The sequence below is a fragment of the Camelus dromedarius genome, chromosome 4 (genome assembly GCF_036321535.1).
Source record: "Camelus dromedarius isolate mCamDro1 chromosome 4, mCamDro1.pat, whole genome shotgun sequence".
NCBI classification, from domain to species: Eukaryota; Metazoa; Chordata; class Mammalia; order Artiodactyla; family Camelidae; genus Camelus; species Camelus dromedarius.
Genome location: NC_087439.1, coordinates 30,496,533 through 30,505,601, shown reverse-complemented (window position 1 = coordinate 30,505,601; position 9,069 = coordinate 30,496,533). Strand labels below are relative to the sequence as shown.

The 9,069-nt window shown below is 39.3% G+C and overlaps 1 pseudogene; it reads left to right on the top strand.

The window, feature by feature from the left end:
* The first annotated feature begins 6,456 nt into the window (after positions 1-6,456).
* Positions 6,457-6,610, top strand: LOC116153217 (U1 spliceosomal RNA; annotated as a pseudogene).
* Positions 6,611-9,069: the final 2,459 nt, after the last annotated feature.

Sequence of the window (9,069 nt, the reverse complement as noted above, 5' to 3'; positions counted from 1 at the left end):
TAAAATAAGGTTTTACCACGTGTCTAGAGCCTTGGCTAACATTTTTGTTTCAAAACATAGAATAAGCTTCCTTGTATCTGAAAAATACCTCTTCATTTTACATGTAAGGAAAATGCAAACAGGGAAATGGAGAGGTTTGCCTAAGTTTCCAAAGTGAGCTCGGGCACTCTATGCCTGACTGATGATATTTATCATCACCAGTTTGGTCCATGCCTTTCTGGGAGCAGTGTGAGAGGCGGCTCTGTCACGTTGCTGTCACTCTCCACTTGATAGACCGTTGAAGTGTCCCTTACATTTTACGCTCGTATTTGACCATACTGCGTACAATTAGGGTCATAGAATTGAAATATCAGGAAGCTGAGAGACCAAAAGTAACTAAGTTTGATTGATAGATAACATTTTCATTTTGATAAGAAATGAAAACTATCACCCATAAATGCTTTTACTTAGTGTCTTTAGGTTATGTTCAAAAAAAGAAAGAAGGAAGCATTGCAAATTAGAAAGTCCATAGTTTCTTTCCCTATTCTGGCATAGTAACCTATGTGGTCGTAGGAAATCATTTATTCTGGACTTAATCTCCATTCTTCAGTCTTGTTTCCTCTGGAAAAAATCCTAAAACATCATGATCACCATCGGAATGCCCATGAGTAGTAATCTGTGGCGCTCATGAGACTGTGGGAAAAGAGAGATTCTCATTCACTCTTGGTTGGACTGTAAACAGCCTTCTTAGATAGTTATCTGGCAGAAGCAATTAAAACATAACATATATGCCCCCCTGACCAGCAGTTCCACTTCCAACTACTCATTTACTAGATATAAAAATATTTAAGTATTTAAAGGCATACGTATAAGAAATGTATCACACAACTTTTGGCAACCAAGGACCAGAGACTATTTGAAGAGTCATCAATATCAGGAAAACTGAACAAATGAAGCAGTTCATATTCTGATATACTACGCACCTTGTAAAAAGGACAGAGAGCTATATGAACTGACTTGGAAAGATATCCATGATGCACTTACAAAGTAAAAAAGCAATTTACAAAATGCAATATAATGTTATCTCATTTGATATTAAATCCTTATATTTATGTATGTGTATTTTATGCATGTGATAAGCAAAGGAAAATATGAATGAATACATCCAAATTGGCAGTAGAGAAATCAGAGAAAGAGAGACAGTTACTACTTTTCTCCAGCTGTATCTCTGTACTGTTTGCTTATATTCAAGAAGCATATGACTTTTAATGAACAACATTGTTCCAACATTTTATTATGAAAAGTTTCAAACATAAAGCAAAGCTTAAATAATTTTATAATAGGCAGCCATATACATACCACTTGGATTCTACCCCATTAACATTTTTAAAATATTTCATTTATTTATCATTGTATTTTAATTATTTTATTTTGGGGGAAAGGTAATTAGGTTTACTTATTTTTAGAGGAGGTACTGGGGATTGATCCCAGGACTTCATGTATGCTTATAAGCATGTGCTCTACCACTTCAGCTATAACCTCCCTCCCATTAACATTTTACTGTTCTTGCTTTATCATGTATCCATTTGTCCCTTTTTCTATCCATTCCTCATCCCACTTTATTTTCTTGATGCATTTCAAAGTAAATGTCACACCTCAGTCCACGTTCTCCTAAAATCTCTCACCTTTCATAATAAATGACATTTTGATTGAAATTTAAATTTAACACATTTTAGAGAAAGAGCTCTGGTTGTGTCCTCACTCATTAGGCATCTTGGATTTCTTCTCTATGTTCCTGACATAACAGATCTTCCGAGGGTCTATAAAATATAGAGCAATTAGGTACTGAGATTTGAGGGTAGGATCCTTGAAAGATTGGAGAAATTAATAGTCTTCCCTATACTCTTTGGGGATCCTTAGACTGGCATATCTCTTAGTAAATGCTTTTTGGAATTCAGTGTAAATTGTCTGTACATCATGAAAATGTGAACCAGAGATCTCCAAGGAGATTTCAGGCTTTTGGAGACATAGAAGGTATATTGCTCAATGATCAGTTGTCGAGAATAGACTATACTCTACCTAAGCACACAGGGAGTTATTACATGGTATTATGTAACTTACAGAACCACTGGGAGGGCTAAAGGAACACTATGTTGGGATTTCAGGAAGCATTTCCAAATCCATGCAATGGAGTTGGGCCAGGGAAGGGAAAGGTGCTGCCTCTGCCGTAATCAGAAACTTCATCACAGAATCAGAAACATGTCATCATGGCTCTGGTCGCAGGACAATACTTCTTCCTTTGCCAGGAATCTGCCAAAGGAGCAAATAACCTGTAGAACCAGGGAGTCACAATTGCAGGTGTCTGTTCCAGAACCAGGCTGCCTTTGCCATGATCTATATTTGCAACAAGGAAGCTCCTCACCTTGCTTCTCTCCTGAAATGAATCAGTATCCAAACTAAGCTAACACATGAAATCTCACTATCAGGGAATCTAGGAAATTTTTCATGAAATGCAGTTAGTTGACTGAGATAATTTTCTCCTTCTTGAGTACATGGCTACATTCTGTTTTCCAGTCTCCCCTAAAGTTATGTGTGGCTGTGTGCCAAAGTTCTTGCCTAGATAATATGAGTACAAGTAATACATGCCTTAAGACAATGGTTCCACAGGTTCTATCATGTGGATGACAACAATGCCAGAGGAGGTAGAGCTCTATCACTACCTCAGATTTCCAGATGACTTTGTGGAGCAAAAAGTCCATTTACCTGTTTTGGATGATTATATGAGTGAGGAAAGAAAGAAACTTGAATTTTCTTTAAGTCACCAGGTTATTGTTTGGTCTTTTGGATATAACAGCCCTACTCTAAAGATGTGGTTTTTAACCTCTGTACCTAGAAAACACACACACACACACACACACACACACACACACACAGAATCCATCTTACTTATTGTTGAATTGCCAGTGCCTACCACAGGACCTAGTTTGTCACAGATGCTCAACAAATATTTAGTTAATGAATAAATAAACGAAAACATCTTCATATTTGAGGAATCTTATGGGGACAGCTTATAATTCTCTTTGACATATTTTAGTGAAAGGTGTAGTTTGAATGCTTGGGAAAGATTTCAGCATATTGAGATAGGGTTGAGGGCATTCTTTTAGCAGAGAAGTATGCTTGAATATGGCAGCATGACAGGGTGAACAGAGCCTGTGAACTTGTTGTTGTGTGTGGTGGGGAGGCTGAAGAGAAGGGGTTTGGATTGAGATTGGATTCAGATTGGGCAAGTTCTTGAATGCTATGCTACAACATTAGCAATTCTGTAAGCCAAGTAAACATCCAAAGTTTGTTTCATTTCTATTTTTAATTTTTGCTTTTGTATTGTACTGACATGCTTGGATCTGTCTTTTAGAGAAGAAGTACTGGCAGCTTGGAGGCAAGAGAGCCTGGGACCGGAGAGGCCAGGTAAGGGGCTATTGTAATTGCCCAAGAAAAAACAACAGATGTTTAAAATTGGGAAAGGTGAGGGATACATTTGAGATAAAATTAAAAGAACTGGGTGAATTATTTGATGATAAGTAGAGAGAATTTTTAGTTTCTACGCAGAGTTGTTAGTGCTATTGATTTAAGACAGGAAATGCAAACAAGGAAATAAATTGTGTTTGGGAGGATGAAGTAATAAAATTTGTTTCTCAGATTATTGCATTACATTTTATGTAATGAAACTATTAACTAGCTAAATGGAAATATGAATCTGAAAGTCAAGAGACAGATTAAGACACTGGTGATTTGGACTTGAAAGTCATAAGCAGTCTTTCTCAGGAGGTGATCTAAGAACATTTGCATCAGAGAGTCTTGCTTTGGGATGCTTGTAAAAATGAAGATTCTTGGTTCTTACCGCAAATATATTTAATCAGATTCCCTTGAGGATGCCTGCTTTTCTAAAACTTTTCTGGGGTTACTTTAATGCATTAAAATTTTGAGAACTACCAGTAAAGGTGATACCTGAAGCCTAATGGTAGATAAGATTATCCAGGAGAAAGTGTTGAGCAGGGAGAGATTATGGACAAATGGACAAGGATATGAACGAGAATGGTAATGGACTGTAGAAACCGCAGAGTTTAAAAAACTATTTAAAGAGCAGGAAAAAGAAGAGATTTTTGAGAGCAGAGAAGTAGCAATGGGAAGAGAAATGTTTTAGAGAGGTGATGTGGTGCGGGCTCCAGAGAGAGCAACATCATATTCTGTAAACAGGTCGCCTAGAATGAGACAGAGAAAAGGATACTGGCTTCATCAGTTTGTCAGCTATCACTGTCCCCTGAGGCAGCAGTTTCAGTAAACTGATGGGATTGAAATAATACGACTCCAGTAAAGTGTTGAAGGAACTGAGAATTCAGAGATAGACTATTTTAAGAATATTTTCCTTTTATAGAGGGAACAATATGTATTGTTGATAACTCAATGTAATTTCTATTTCGAATTCTCATTCTTCTAAAGAAGAGAAAATGTGATATTAGTTGAGGATTTACCCCTGTACCTGTTTATCCTAGAACGTGTAACTTCCCACTTTGTGCTCAGGTGGATCCAGGCAGCTCATCGCTGAGTTGTCTCTGGGCCCATCTTCAAGGCTCCTTCCAACCTGAAAGCTTTCTTTCTCTCCTGGGTCATATTCAAGTGGGGGTGCCTATGGGGCAGGCGTAGCCTGGTGTGTATGGTTGCACCAGACATTTCACCTTGGAGTTAACCTTCTTCATGGGGTTTACTCTTGAGTATCATACACCTGTCCTGAAGTTCTGTTGTGCACCATGGCTGCAGTGTGACACTTCTCAGACACCAGTCCTGGGACGCCTGCTTCTTCCCTTGAAACCCTCTTCCTCCTCCCCAGATACCATTCCAAATGTGTTACACACACTATACACACGCTATTCACTTGATCATCAAAGTAATACCACAAGATCGTTACTCTTGTTAGTAACTTGTGTTTAGCAAGAGTCACAGCTTGATCCTAAGCTAGTGTTGAGGAGTGTGTGTGTGAGTGCGCCTGGAAAACTAGGAGGTGAGAGAGGCCCCTGTACCTGGAGAAGGGCCAGGGTGAGGAGAGGAGCTCTTTTGAAGGAGAGAGAGTCAAAATGTAATTTGTGGAGCGTATACAGGAATGATTCCAAGGACAGCTTGGTGTCTGTCGGATGGTCCCTGGTTTAATACCCATGCAGTCCTGCCACGTCTTAGAGGGAGGGACGTAACAACAGAGCTAGTGTAAATTAAAAGAGTCATTTCTCTAAACTCCTCCTGGGACATTGACATGCAGATTGTCAATAGCATTGGGAATGCCGGTGCCTGTGGGAGAAGCGATAGTACAGATGATAGCAGATTGGCTCCGGTGATGGCAGTGACATTACAGATAGAGGCATCTTTTTTTTTTTGTTAGCATCTTTTGTGTCTTTGGCTTTGACAATCAACAACCTTGCTACAGATATGGATACTCTTAAGCCTTGGGCATTGGCAACCTTACAGCCTCTGGAAGGCAACAGTGGGCAACACTGGCATAGATGGCACTTTCAGCAGCCTCTGAAGACACAGGCTCCCCTCCAGTGGGCTGGAGGAAGAAGTGAGAAACATGATTGTGTGCCCTGTGACAGACAGAAGGACTAGGTCTTGGAGCACTGAGCAACCTGCAGGAGGATTTTGGAGGCATTTGATAGGGGATAAAGCTGCCATAAAGCAGATCAAGGTATAGCCATAGGGCTACTACATTGTATCAGTTATTTTTAGTCTATTTTTTGATTATCTGGGATGTAGTGAACAAAATAGATGAAACTGATGAAAAAAACCAAGGTTCAGAGAATGAAGCAAACGTGCAAAATTCTATACATGGCTAATGAGTTGTGGGATCATTTGTCCACTAGTGCTGCCATCTTCCTATTTGGGGCAAAGGAGGAGATACCAGGGGAGAAAAAAAGATTGTAATTATATTACCGTAATCGATGGCAGGGTCTTGGATAAATTAGGAGAGGATAAGATTAAGAGTATAGCTGGAGGAATTAATTAAAGGCATTTAGAAAATGGAATGTAAGAAACTCAAGCAGAAGTATTTCAGACAAAAGATTATAAACATATGGAATTAGATAAGAAAGCTAACTGAATCAGCATACAAAGTAATTAAAGAAAGACATCTGGAACAGGAGAGAAATAAGAGAAGCAAAGGAAATGATAGGTAAGTTTGAGATAAATTAGAGTTGTGTTGGTAAGGCCAGATGGTTTTTTTTTTTTTTTCTTCTTTGCTTGACATATAATTTTATGTCTTTCTTAACCACAATCCCAAATATTGGAAATTTCAACATGTTATATTTGTTTCTGGCAATATCTAAGAACTATGTAAATATATCTGCAAAGCAAATGATTCAAAGATCAACATGCTCTATTATTCACAGCTGCCTTAGCCTGGGTCTGTCTTCCCACAGAAGTCTAGAACTTAGGATACTTGCCTGGCAGGGGAGACACCGTGACCACGAAGGTGGTTTTCCCAGGGCGAGGCTTCTCCATGGATGTGGTGACCCCTCGATTTCCCCAAATGTGGGAAGCTCAGCTGCATAATTTGTGGTAATGGGGACTGCTTTCACGCTCTCCCCTGAAATAAAAAAGTCTAAAACTTATGTTTGTGATTACATATTTTGGGCTACAAAAACAACAAAAATGGCTATTTAAGGTGGTTTTCTATAGCAATAGGAAGCAATTTCTAGTAAAGTACCCCTAGAAGTGTCTTTCTTCATGCTCTTGTCCTCATATTAAGGTACCAGGTAAGGCAATTTTGTTGATGAGGGATGGAGGTGCATTGTTCCTTGTTGCATTGGAGGTTAATCACATCTGTATGAATGATGAGACTATCTCATTTTACATGGATTATTCTTGTTTGTGTTTGAAGTGTAACTTCAGCTTGTGGAATGTCTTTGGTCTTTACCCACACTCTGTGGTGGTGTAGATGGCTGCTAATGTGATGTGACTGAGGGGAGGTACTGAATAAAGGCCTACTCACCCCTAAACATTTTCCCCTCTGACTGGCTAGATTTAGAAATCACTCATTGCTATCATTTTCCAAAAGGACAAGAGATTCTATGAATGAGTAGATTTTATGATAGAATGTATCATTTTTGCCTTGTTCAAGAATATATTGTTTACTCACAGGGAATTTGGAACACCAAATCCTTGGACGGGAACTTGGTGCAGCTAGTTTCTCTCTGGCACTAAAGAGAGCAATGATGCAGAATCACTTTGGCCAGAGAAACAGCCTCACAACAAAGGGATCTGTGGTGTGGGGGTGTGGGCTTTGCCATTGCCAAGGTTCACTGATAAAGTCTGTGTGGAATCACTGGCTAGGACTCTGAGCAAGCTGTTGTCCTCGGATCAGTTTTTCAGGAAAAAAAGATCTACCCAAAGCATCCTTTCATGTAGACGAATGCCAGATTGTTTCCTCTTTAACCTCTGAAGGACTACGTATCTTGGGAGATGTGAGAGGATTTCATATTCACACTATTATAGTGACTGATTTATTCAGTTAGTGTTTATGTAACAATTACTAAGTGCCAGACTCTATGCTAGGTAGTACTAGGAAACATAAGAACAAATAAAGGGACGTTCCAGTCTTTGAGCATCTCAGAGTTTAATGGGAAAAGAAGGACAATGCAAACCCCCTCAAATAATAAAACAAAATAAAATAATGAACTAAAGTCTTACCAGCTGTAGCATAGACTACCTATACAAAGTACTGTGGGAGCACGGAATAAAGGATAACTAATTACTCCTGGAAGGAATCAGGAAAGATTCAAAGAATTTATTTTTGAGTTGAGTGAGTTTAATTTTTCAAAGGAGCAGAGAAGTAAAGAGTATTCTAGGAAAGGGAGAGAGAGCTCATTAAGAGAGTAGTACAGCTAGGGACTGAATGTTGGGGTCACCCCCAAATTCATATGTTGAAACCTAATCCCCAAGGTGATGGTGTCTGAAGGGAAAGCCTTTGGAAAGTATTTAGGCCATGAAGGTGGAGCCTTCATGATGGGATTACTGCCCTTAGAAGAAAAGACACAAGGGAGTTTCCTCTCTCTCTCCTGCCCCCACCCCACCCCCGCTCTCTGTCATGTGAAGACACAACAAGACGACCAGCTACAAACCAGGAAGTACCCTCACCACACCAGACCTACAAGTGCCTTGATCTTAGACTTTGTAGCCTCCATACCCATGCGCTATAAAGGTCTGTTGGAGTATCTTGTTATAGCGACTCAAGCTAAGTACTCACTAATTCATCAGAACAGATGCTGTAAATCATGGTGGTTACTTGTCACTGAGCAAGGACTGAGAGATGGTCACACTCAACAGATACATTTCACTGGGCTAGAACAAGAAGAATTTTCCAGGGAGAATAGTCCAGCCTTAATGGAGGTCCCAAACATAATGAAGGCACTGGGAAAGGTGATGGGTGAGCAGCTGGCATGGAAGAAAGGAAGCCAATGGAAAGGAGAAGGACAATAAAAATAAATTTTGTCTTCTTAATAATTTTTCTTAGAATCAGTCCTAATAAATTTCACCCCACCAGAGCCCATGTATCCAAATCAAGATGACATTAAAAATATGGGAAAATCAAAATCAATACCCATGGCTCTAATAAAGAGCTGAAGTCAGCATGTACCATAGAGGGTGTCAAGATGTAACTCCAGGACTTTTAAATTCTGTAAAGTGATGAGTTTTGAAAGCATGCTGTGCCTACTCCAGAATGTCAAGTAACTGTTGTGAAAGCCAGAGCATACTCCTATCACTCCAGGTTTGCCTAGTTTATGGAGCCAAATATATGTATTTTGCTTGCTTGAGCTTTTTGGGTGTATCTGCCTTATAGATGTAAAAGGTCACAACGAGGTCACTGAGATTCTGTTTTAGGAAAGCAGCCACTGACTCTGGACAGTCTCTCAGAGAAAGTCTGAACAGTAACACATTGTTAGGATGTGATGAGGCATCATAAAAATATGTCCCCAAATCTCTATATTTCAGAAGTGATATTTAGGTGCCAAAAGCAATATTGTATTTCTCAGAATCAACAGAATTGCT